This window comes from Heterodontus francisci, unplaced genomic scaffold (genome assembly GCF_036365525.1).
Source record: "Heterodontus francisci isolate sHetFra1 unplaced genomic scaffold, sHetFra1.hap1 HAP1_SCAFFOLD_86, whole genome shotgun sequence".
Taxonomy (NCBI): domain Eukaryota; kingdom Metazoa; phylum Chordata; class Chondrichthyes; order Heterodontiformes; family Heterodontidae; genus Heterodontus; species Heterodontus francisci.
Window position 1 is genome coordinate 3,352,723 of NW_027141093.1, and position 11,070 is coordinate 3,363,792.

The 11,070-nt window shown below is 44.0% G+C and overlaps 2 non-coding genes across 2 annotated transcripts; both read left to right on the top strand.

The window, feature by feature from the left end:
• On the top strand, positions 1-73 carry trnaf-gaa (transfer RNA phenylalanine (anticodon GAA)). Its single transcript has one exon. It is a non-coding gene; the product is annotated as a tRNA-Phe (tRNA).
• Positions 74-8,950: 8,877 nt separating this feature from the next.
• On the top strand, positions 8,951-9,023 carry trnaf-gaa (transfer RNA phenylalanine (anticodon GAA)). The gene has a single exon. It is a non-coding gene; the product is annotated as a tRNA-Phe (tRNA).
• Positions 9,024-11,070: the final 2,047 nt, after the last annotated feature.

Below are 11,070 nucleotides of genomic sequence, written 5' to 3' on the forward strand. Positions count from 1 at the left end.
GCTGAAATAGCTCAGTTGGGAGAGCGTTAGACTGAAGATCTATAGGTCCCTGGTTCAATCCCGGGTTTCAGCAATTTTGCTTCCTTATGCGTCCCTTGCCTTGGTTCTGATTTTCCAGTTGCACAATTTACTTTGGGATTATTTCCCAAGCACCAGTGGATTGAATTTGAGAAACAACACAGAGTCATATGCAACATATAAGGTGGTCATTTGGCCTATCACGTCCATGCTGGCTTTCCCCGGAGCAATCTAGTCAGTTCCACTCACCAGCTCGATCCCTTTCCTCCTGCAAGTTTCTTTCCTTCAAGTATCCATCTAATTGCCTTTTCAAATCATTGATTGTCTCTGCTTCCACCACACTCGTGGGCCAAGACATTACCACCCACAACATAAAAAATTCCACCTCATCAAGGATGGGAAATACTTACATCTTCTATATTTGCTTATTCTCTATTTCTATGAGAATAGACTGGCAGTCAACATGAAAGGAAACCCAAAAATCTTCGAGCAGCATGTAAATGATAAGTGGGTAGTAAGAGGTTGAGTCGGGCCTATTAGGGACAAAAAGGATAATATAAGCTTAGAGGTGCAGGGCAATGTTATTCTACTTAATGAGTACTTTGTATCAGTGATCACTAAGGAAGTGGAATTTGGCAAAATATCAGTCGAAGTGAAGAGAGTAGAGTCAATGGAGAGGGTACAAATTGAGAGAGGGAGGTACTAAAAAGGCTGGCTGTGCTTAGGGAAGATAAATCACCTGGTCTGGATGGCTGGCATCCCAGGTTGCGAAAGGAAATGCGGATGCAGATAATGGAAGAGTTTGCCATAATCTTCCAATCTTCCCTGGATACGGGGGAGGTGCCAGAGGATTAAACAGTGGCAAATGCGACACCCTTATTCAAGAAAGGGTGTAAGGACAGTCCGGGTAACTACAGGCCAGTTAGATTAACAGCAGCGGTGGGTAAGGTTTTAGAAAGAATAATCAGGGTAAAAAATCAACAGTCACTTGGAGAGGTTCGAGTTAATTAAGGAGAGTGAGCATGGATTTATAAATGGGAGTTCATGCTTGACTAATCTAACTGCATTTTTTGATGAACTAACAGAGCAGGTTGATGAAGGGAATGCAGTGGATGTTGTTTATATGGACTTTAAGGAAGCGTTTGACAAGGTACCACATAAAAGGGCGGTTAACAAAATTGAGGTTCATGGTATAGGAGGGTCAGTGTCCAATTTGATAGAAAATTGGTTTAAGGACAGAAAACAGCGAGTCTTATTAAATGGTTCTTTGTCAGACTGGAGGACAGTCAACAGTGGTGTTCCCCAAGGGTCACTGCTAGAACCACTGCTTTTTTTGCTCAAGGTAAGTGACTTGGATCTTGGGATACAGAGTAGAATCTCAAAATATGCCGATGACACCAAACCTGGAGGAGCGGCAAACAGTGAAGATGATATGAACTGCCTGCAACAGGACAGTGATAGGCTAGCAGAATGGGCAGACAGGTGGCAGATGGAATTTAATAGTGACAAGTGTGAGGTGATGTATTTTGGCATAAGGAATAGGGAGAGGCAATATATACTTAATGGCACAGTTCTAAAGAGTGTACTGGAATAGAGGGACTTGGGGTTCATGTGCATCAATCTTTGAAGGAGGCAAGACATATTGCGAGAGTGGTTCGCAAAGCATATGGGATCTTGGGCTTTATAAGTAGAGGCATTGAGTACAAAAGCAGGGAAGTTATGCTGAACCATTATAAAACTCTCGTTAGGCCCCAATTGGAGTGTTGCTTCCAGTTCTGCTCAGCAGACTTTAGAAAGAATGTGAGGGTCCTTGAGAGGACGCAGAGGCGATTTACCAGAATGGATCCAGGGATGGGGGATTTTAGTTACAAGGTTAGGTTGGAAAAGCTAGGATTATTCTGCCTTTCTCAAAGGAGATTGAGTGGAGAATTGATAGAGGTGTATAACACCTCCAGAGAACAGGCCATCCTGGACTGGGTATTGTGTAATGAGAAAGGATTAGTTAACAATCTTGTTGTTCTCTTGGGGAAGTGCGCCCATAATATGATAAAATTCTTCATTAAGATGGAGTTGATTCCGAGACTCGGGTCCTGAATCTAAACAAAGGAAACTATGAAGGTATGAGGCGGGAGTTGGCTATGATAGATTGGGGAACGTTACTTAAAGGGTTGACAGTGGATAGGCAATGGCTAGCATTTAAAGAGCGCATGGATGAATTACAACAATTGTTCATTCCTGTCTGTGCAAAAGTAAAACAGGAAGGGTGGCTCAACTGTGGCTTACAAAAGTAATTAAGGAAAGTATTAGATCCAAGGAGGAGAAATATAAAATGGCCAGAACAAGCAGCAAACCTGAAGATTGTGAGCAGTTTGGAATTTAGCAGAGGAGGACAAAAGGATTGATTAAGAAGGGGGAAATAGAGTATGACAGTAAGCTAGCAGAGAACATAAAAACTGACTGTAAAAGCTTCTATAGATATGTGTAGAGAAAAAGATTACTGAAGACAAATGTGGGCCCCTTACAGTCAGAAACGGGGGAATTTATAATGGGGAACAAAGAAATGGCAGACCAATTAAATACATACTTTGGATCTGTCTTCACAAAGGAGGATACAAATTATCTCCCAGAAATGTTGGGGAACATAGGGTCTAGTGAGAAGGAGGAGAAGGGTCTCGGAGAAGGAGCCTTTCAGTGCAGCAGCTTTTTCGGGAGCAGAGTGTGAGCGAGTGAGCAGCTGGGAAAGTCAGTTTGAAAGTAAATTTAATTTCCTTTTGTTTTTCGGCGGAAGCCAGGGGGCTGCTGGGTAAGTAAAACACTATATATTTTGGCGGTTTCTGAACCCGAGACACCACACTTGTAGTGTCTCCCACCCGCCCTCCTGCTCCAACCAAAAAAAAAGGACTCGGTGGGGTGTTTATAAGGTAAGGCTTTTTCGATTTCTCTGGTTTTATTGTGATTGGTAAAAACTTTACGTTCCTTTTTCATTTAACAAAGTTTAAACTTAAGATTAAAAATGGCAGGAGATCTCAGACCCGTATCATGCTCCTCTTGCTCAATGTGGGAGCTCAGGGACATGGCTGATGACCCTGAGTCCTTCACGTGCAGGAAGTGTGTCCAGCTGCACCTCTTGTTAGACCGCATGACGGCTCTCGAGCTGCGGATGGACTCACTTTGGAGCATGCGCGATGCTGAGGAGGTCGTGGATAGCACGTTTAGTGAATTGGTCACACCGCAGATTCGGATTGCTGAGGGAGAAAGGGAATGGGTGACCAAAAGGCAGAGAAAGAGCAGGAAGGCAGCGCAGGAGTCCCCTGCGGTCATCTCCCTCCAAAACAAGTATACCGTTTTGGATACTGTTGAGGGAGATGGCTCACCAGGGGAAGGCAGCAGTAGCCAGGTCCATGGCACCGTGGCTGGCTCTGCTGTTCAGAAGGGCGGGAAAAAGAGTGGAAGGGCGATAGTCGTAGGGGATTCGATTGTAAGGGGAGTAGATAGGCGGTTCTGTGGTCGAAAACGAGGGTCCCGAATGGTATGTTGCCTCCCAGGTGCACGGGTCAGGGACGTCTCAGATCGGCTGCAGAACATTCTAAAGGGGGAGGGTGAACAGCCAGTTGTCATTGTGCACATAGGCACTAATGATATAGGTAAAAAACGGGATGAGGTCCTACAAGCAGAGTTTACGGAGTTAGGAGCCAAGTTAAAAAGTAGGACCTCAGAGGTAGTAATCTCAGGATTACTACCAGTGCCACGTGATAGTCAGAGTAAAAATGAAAGAATAGTCAGGATGAATGCGTGGCTTGAGAGATGGTGCAGAAAGGAGGGGTTCAGATTTTTGGGACATTGGGACCGGTTCTGTGGGAGGTGGGACTATTACAAATTGGACGGTCTACACCTGGGCCGGACTGGAACCAATGTCCTTGGAGGTGCTTTTGCTAACGCTGTTGGGGAGGGTTTAAACTAATGTTGCAGGGGGATGGGAACCAATTGAGGTCAGTTGACAGTAAGGAGGTAGTAACAAAAGCCTGTAAGGAACTAGATAATGAAGTCAGTGTGACTAAGGGGAAGAGCAGGCAGGGAGCAGATGATGAATATAAAGGGACTGGTGGTCTGAGGTGCATTTGTTTTAATGCAAGAAGTGTAGTAGGTAAGGCAGATGAACTTAGGGCTTGGATTAGTACCTGGGAGTATGATGTTATTGCTATTACTGAGACTTGGTTGAGGGAAGGGCATGATTGGCAACTAAATATCCCAGGATATCGATGCTTCAGGCGGGATAGAGAGGGAGGTATAAGGGGTGGAGGAGTTGCATTACTGGTCAAAGAGGATATCACAGCTGTGCTGAAGGAGGGCACTATGGAGGACTCGAGCAGTGAGGCAATATGGACAGAACACAGAAATAGGAAGGGTGCGGTAACAATGTTGGGGCTGTACTACAGGCCTCCCAACAGCGAGCGTGAGATAGAGGTACAAATATGTAAACAGATTATGGAAAGATGTAGGAGCAACAGGGTGGTGGTGATAGGAGATTTTAATTTTCCCAACATTGACTGGGATTCGCTTAGTGTTAGAGGTCTAGATGGAGCAGAATTTGTAAGGAGCATCCAGGAGGGTTTTCTAGAGCAGTATGTAAATAGTCCAACTCGGGAAGGGGCCATACTGGACCTGGTGTTGGGGAATGAGCCCGGCCAGGTTGTTGAAGTTTCAGTAGGGGACTACTTTGGGAATAGTGATCACAATTCCGTAAGCTTTAAAATACTCATGGACAAAGACGAGAGTGGTCCTAAAGGAAGAGTGCTAAATTGGGGGAAGGCCAACTATACCAAAATTCGGCAGGAGCTGGGAAATGTAGATTGGGAGCAGCTGTTTGAAGGTAAATCCACATGTGATATGTGGGAGGCTTTTAAAGAGAGGTTGATTAGCGCGCAGGAGAGACATGTTCCTGTGAAAATGAGGGATAGAAATGGCAAGATTAGGGAACCATGGATGACAGGTGAAATTGTGAGACTAGCTAAGAGGAAAAAGGAAGCATACATTAGGTCTAGGCGGCTGATGAAAGACGAAGCTTTGAAAGAATATCGGGAATGTAGGACCAATCTGAAACGAGGAATTAAGAGGGCTAAAAGGGGTCATGAAATATCTTTAGCGAACAGGGTTAAGGAAAATCCCAAAGCCTTTTATTCATATATAAGGAGAAAGAGGGTAACTAGAGAAAGGATTGGCCCACTAAAGGACAAAGGAGGAATGTTATGCTTGGACTCAGAGAAAATGGGTGAGATTCTAAACGAGTACTTTGCATCGGTATTCACCGAGGAGAGGGACATGACGGATGTTGAGGTTAAGAACAGATGTTTGATTACTCTAGGTCAAGTCGGCATAAGGAGGGAGGAAGTGTTGGGTATTCTAAAGGGCATTAAGGTGGACATGTCCCCAGGTCCGGATGGGATCTATCCCAGGTTACTGAGGGAAGCGAGAGAGGAAATAGCTGGGGCCTTAACAGATATCTTTGCAGCATCCTTAAACACGGGTGAGGTCCCGGAGGACTGGAGAATTGCTAATGTTGTCCCCTTGTTTAAGAAGGGTAGCAGGGATAATCCAGGTAATTATAGACCGGTGAGCCTGACGTCAGTGGTAGGGAAGCTGCTGGAGAAGATACTGAGGGATAGGATCTATTCCCATTTGGAAGAAAATGGGCTCATCAGTGATAGGCAACATGGTTTTGTGCAGGGAAGGTCATGTCTTACCAACTTAATAGAATTCTTTGAGGAAGTGACAAAGTTGATTGATGAGGGAAGGGCTGTCGATGTCATATACATGGACTTCAGTAAGGCGTTTGATAAGGTTCCCCATGGCAGGCTGATGGAGAAAGTGAAGGCGCTTGGGGTCCAAGGTGTACTAGCTAGATGGATAAAGAACTGGCTGGGCAACAGGAGACAGAGAGGAGCAGTAGAAGGGAGTTTCTCAAAATGGAGACGTGTGACCAGTGGTGTTCCACAGGGATCCGTGCTGGGACCACTGTTGTTTATGATATACATTAATGATTTGGAGGAAAGTATAGGTGGACTGATTAGCAAGTTTGCAGACGACACTAAGATTGGTGGAGTAGCAGATAGTGAAGGGAACTGTCAGAGAATACAGCAGAATATAGATAGATTGGAGAGTTGGGCAGAGAAATGGCAGATGGAGTTCAATCAGGGCAAATGCGAGGTGATGCATTTTGGAAGATCCAATTCAAGAGTGAACTATACAGTAAATGGAAAAGTCCTGGGGAAAATTGATGTCCAGAGAGATTTGGGTGTTCAGGTCCACTGTTCCCTGAAGGTGGCAACTCAGGTAAATAGAGTGGTCAAGAAGGCATACGGCATGCTTTCCTTCATCGGACGGGGCACTGAGTACAAGAGTTGGCAGGTCATGTTACAGTTGTATAGGACTTTGGTTCGGCCACATTTAGAATACTGCGTACAGTTCAGGTCGCCACATTATCAAAAGAATGTGGATGCTTTGGAGAGGGTGCAGAGGAGGTTCACCAGGATGTTGCCTGGTATGGAGGGCGCTAGCTATGAAGAGAGGTTGAGCAGATTAGGATTATTTTCATTAGAAAGGCGGAGGTTGAGGGGGGACCTGGTTGAGGTGTACAAAATCATGAGAGGTATCGACAGGGTGGATAGCAAGAGGCTTTTTCCCAGAGTGGGGGTTTCAATTACTAGAGGACACGAGTTCAAAGTGAAAGGGGAAAAGTTTAGGGGGGATATGCGTGGAAAGTTCTTTACGCAGAGGGTGGTGGGCACCTGGAACGCATTGCCAGCGAAGGTGGTATATGCGGGCACGATGGAGTCTTTTAAGATGTATCTATACAGACACATGAATGGGCAAGAAGAAAAGAGATACAGAACCTTAGAAAATAGGCGACATGTTTAGAGAGAGTATCTGGATCGGCGCAGGCTTGGAGGGCCGAAGGGCCTGTTCCTGTGCTGTAATTATCTTTGTTCTTTGTTCTTGTTCTTGGAACTGTATGAAATCAGTATTAGTAGGGAATGTTTGGGAAATTGATGGGATTGAAGGCCGATAAATCCCCAGGGCCTGATAATCTACATCCCAGAGTACTTAAGGAAGTGGCCCTTGAAATAGCAGATGCATTTCTGGTCTTTTTTCAAACTTCGCACGACTCTGGAACAGTTCCAATGGATTGGACGGTAGTTAATGTAACTCCACTATTTAAAAAAAGAGGCAGAAAGAAAACAGCGAATTACATACCGGTTAGCCTGACATCAGTCGTGGGGAAAATGCTGGAGTCCATTATAAAAGATGTAATAGCAGAGTGCAATAATAACTCGTCTCCACTCCTAGTATTTCTAAATCCCACACATTCACTATAATGTGAACAATTATTTCCTGTTGTGTCTCTCTCAGATTTGTAAACTTCACTGTATTGGAGTGAGGTGACATCCACTGGCGGGAAGCAAGAACTGCAATCAAGCAGCAGAAACTCCACAGTCTGTCAGGGTTAAAGAAACATTGCAATGTGAGGATACAGCGAAGTGGTTTGATTGGGTAGATGGAGACATGATTCCACTTGTGGTGGTGTCTGAAGCAAAGGCCAGAAATACAAAATTGTCATTAATAAAAGAAATGAGGAATTCATGAAAAATGTAGTAACGTAGTGAATGGTTAGAATGTGGATAGAATAGAAAGTGAGATTGGATGGACAGAAGCAGTCTGAAAGGATGGCTGAAACAAAAGGTGAGTGCCCTGAAACGTTAACTGTGTTTCTCTCAGCACAGACGCTGCCAGAGCTGCTGAACATTTCCAGCACTTTCTGTTTTTATTTCAGCATTATTAGGATGTTGCTTTGATCTGAAAAACAATGGATGATTGGCTGGGGGGGTTCCAGTGAAATTCCACAGCAGCTAATAAAACCTGACTTGTCAGTGGCTTGTTGGTCTAAGGGTATGATTCTCGCTTAGGGAAAATAGTTAATTAACATGCGAAAAATCCTGGGTTCAAGTCCTGGACGAGCCCTGGTCTGCTGGCATCTTTAGATTAAGGTTATCTTTTGGTTTCAGCCTTGCAGAAGGTGGAATTGACTTCCAAACAGAGCTGGCATGAGCACCAGACAACTGGATTCAAAGAGCTTGTCGACAAAATTGCAATTAACTAAATGTACAGAAAGCCAAGTTGGAATATAAAGTTGTTGCTGGAATTGTGACCTGACTCCAAAAACAAAAGGACTGGGTTCTGGACTGGAATGGAATGGAATTCTTCAGTGTTTCTGTTGTTTGGCTTGCATTGACTCATCGATTTTCTTGTTTTTCACTTTGTCGATGCCTTTGAATAATTGTGGATCCTTCTTCAGGGTGTCTTCATTCACCAGGTAGTTCTGACCTCTGATGATGTTGATTGTAATCAGCTTCAATTCGCTGATAGTTTTGGAAGTGAGCAGATTTCCTTTGCTTGAGTCCACAACATGGAACTCAGTCTGACATGTGGACCCATGGGAGGATTTGAATGCCATCCCTGCGTTGGAGTTGCATCCATCCAATAAGAGACCGAGTAGAAGTGACAGTTCTGTCAGTCGAATATGAGACTTTTAATGGCAGGGTTGTGAGTTTGAGTGCCATTCTGTTTTTCCCTTTTGTAAGCCTTCATGAGCAGAGAGTACAGGGAGTGTTTGAAATCAGCAAGTCTCGCTTTGATTCAGGACTTTTACCTCTCAGCAGCATCTCACTATGAAAGATTGAATTTGATCTCATTTCATTCTCAGCTCGGGGTCTGTGCGGCTCAGTGGCACTTCTGGCTGTCTCCCGCTTCACAATCCATCAGTACTGAGAAAGCAATGGGGAATATTACTCACATGTTGTGTTCTTTAATTTTTTGGAAAACTTGAATGTATGTATTTTCTTCCAAAAAAAGGACAACAAGCTGCTCTTAATGTAGGGCTGAAATAGCTCAGTTGGGAGAGCGTTAGACTGAAGATCTAAAGGTCCCTGGTTCAATCCCGGGTTTCAGCAATTTTGCTTCCTTATGCGTCCCTTGCCTTGGTTCTGATTTTCCGGTTGCACAATTTACTTTGAAATTATTTCCCAAGCACCAGTGGATTGAATTTGAGAAACAACACAGAGTCATTTACAGCACAGAAGGTGGTCGTTTTACCTATCACATCCATGCTGGCTCTCCCCGGAGCAATCTAGTCAGTTCCACTCACCAGCTCGATCCCTTTCCTCATGCAAGTTTCTTTCCTTCAAGTATCCATCTAATTTCCTTTTCAAATCATTGATTGTCTCTGCTTCCACCACACTCGTGGGCCAAGACATTGCCACACACAACATAAAAAATTCCACCTCATCAAGGATGGGAAATACTTATATCATCTATATTTGCTTATTCTCTCTTTCTATGAGAATAGACTGACAGTCAACATGAAAGGAAACCCAAAAATCTTCGAGCAGCATGTAAATGATAAGTGGGTAGTAGGAGGTTGAGTCGGGCCTATTAGGGACAAAAAGGATAATATAAGCTGAGAGGTGCAGGGCAATGTTAATCTACTTAATGAGTACTTTGTATCAGTGATCACTAAGGAAGTGGAATTTGACAAAATATCAGTCGAAGTGAAGAGAGTAGAGTCAATGGAGAGGGTAGAAATTGAGAGAGGGAGGTACTAAAAAGGCTGGCTGTGCTTAGGGTAGATAAATCACCTGGTCTGGATGGCTGGCATCCCAGGTTGCGAAAGGAAATGCGGATGCAGATAATGGAAGAGTTTGCCATAATCTTCCAATCTTCCCTGGATACGGGGGAGGTGCCAGGAGTAAACAGTGGCAAATGCGACGCCCTTATTCAAGAAAGGGTGTAAGGACAGTCCGGCTAACTACAGGCTAGTTAGATTAACAGCAGCGGTGGGTAAGGTTTTAGAAAGAATAATCAGGGTAAAAAATCAACAGTCACTTGGAGAGGTTTGAGTTAATTAAGTAGAGTGAGCATGGATTTATAAATGGGAGTTCATGCTTGACTAATCTAACTGCATTTTTTGATGAACTAACAGAGCAGCTTGATGAAGGGAATGCAGTGGATGTTGTTTATATGGATTTTAAGGAAGCGTTTGACAAGGTTCCACATAAAAGTGGGGTTTCCAAAATTGAGGTTCGTGGTATAGGAGGGTCAGTGTCCAATTGGATAGAAAATTGGTTTAAGGACAGAAAACAGGGAGTATTATGAAATGATTCTTTGCCAGACTGGAGGATAGTCGACAGAGGTGTTCCCCAAGGGTCAGTGCCAGAACCACTGCTTTTTTTGCTAAAGATAAATGACTTGGATCTTGGAATATTGAGTAGAATCTCAAAATATCCCGATGACAACAAACTTGGAGGAGTGGCAAACAGTGAGGATGATATGAACTGCCTGCAACAGGACAATGATAGGCTAGCAGAATGGGCAGACAGGTGGCAGATGGAATTTAATAGTGACAAGTGTGAGGTGATGTATTTTGGCATAAGGAATAGGGAGAGGCAATATTTACTTAATGGCACAGTTCTAAAGTGTGTGTTGGAATAGAGGGACTTGGGGTTCATGTGCATCAATCTTTGAAGGTGGCAAGACATATTGCGAGAGTGGTTAGCAAAGCATATGGGATCTTGGGCTTGAAAAAAAGAGGCATTGAGTACAAAGCAGGGAAGTTATGCTGAACCATTATAAAGCTCTGGTTAGCCCCCAGTTGGAGTGTTGCTTCCAGTTTTGCTTACCACACTTAAGAAAGAATGTGAGCGTCCTTGAGAGGATGCAGAGGAAATTCACCAGCATGGATCCAGGGATGGAGGATTTTAGTTACAAGGTTAGGTTGGAAAAGCTAAGGTTGTTCTACCTGCATCAAAGGAGAGTGTGGGGAGAATTGATAGATGTGTTTTTGGCTATGACAGTTTTAAATAAATTGGCAAGGAAACATTGTTCCCGTTAACTCTTGGTACAAGGACTAGGGGACACAGATAGAAGGTTTTGGACAGGAGATTCAGGGGGAATGTGCGCAAGAACTTTTTTACACTGATTGGTGATGATCTGCAACTCGCT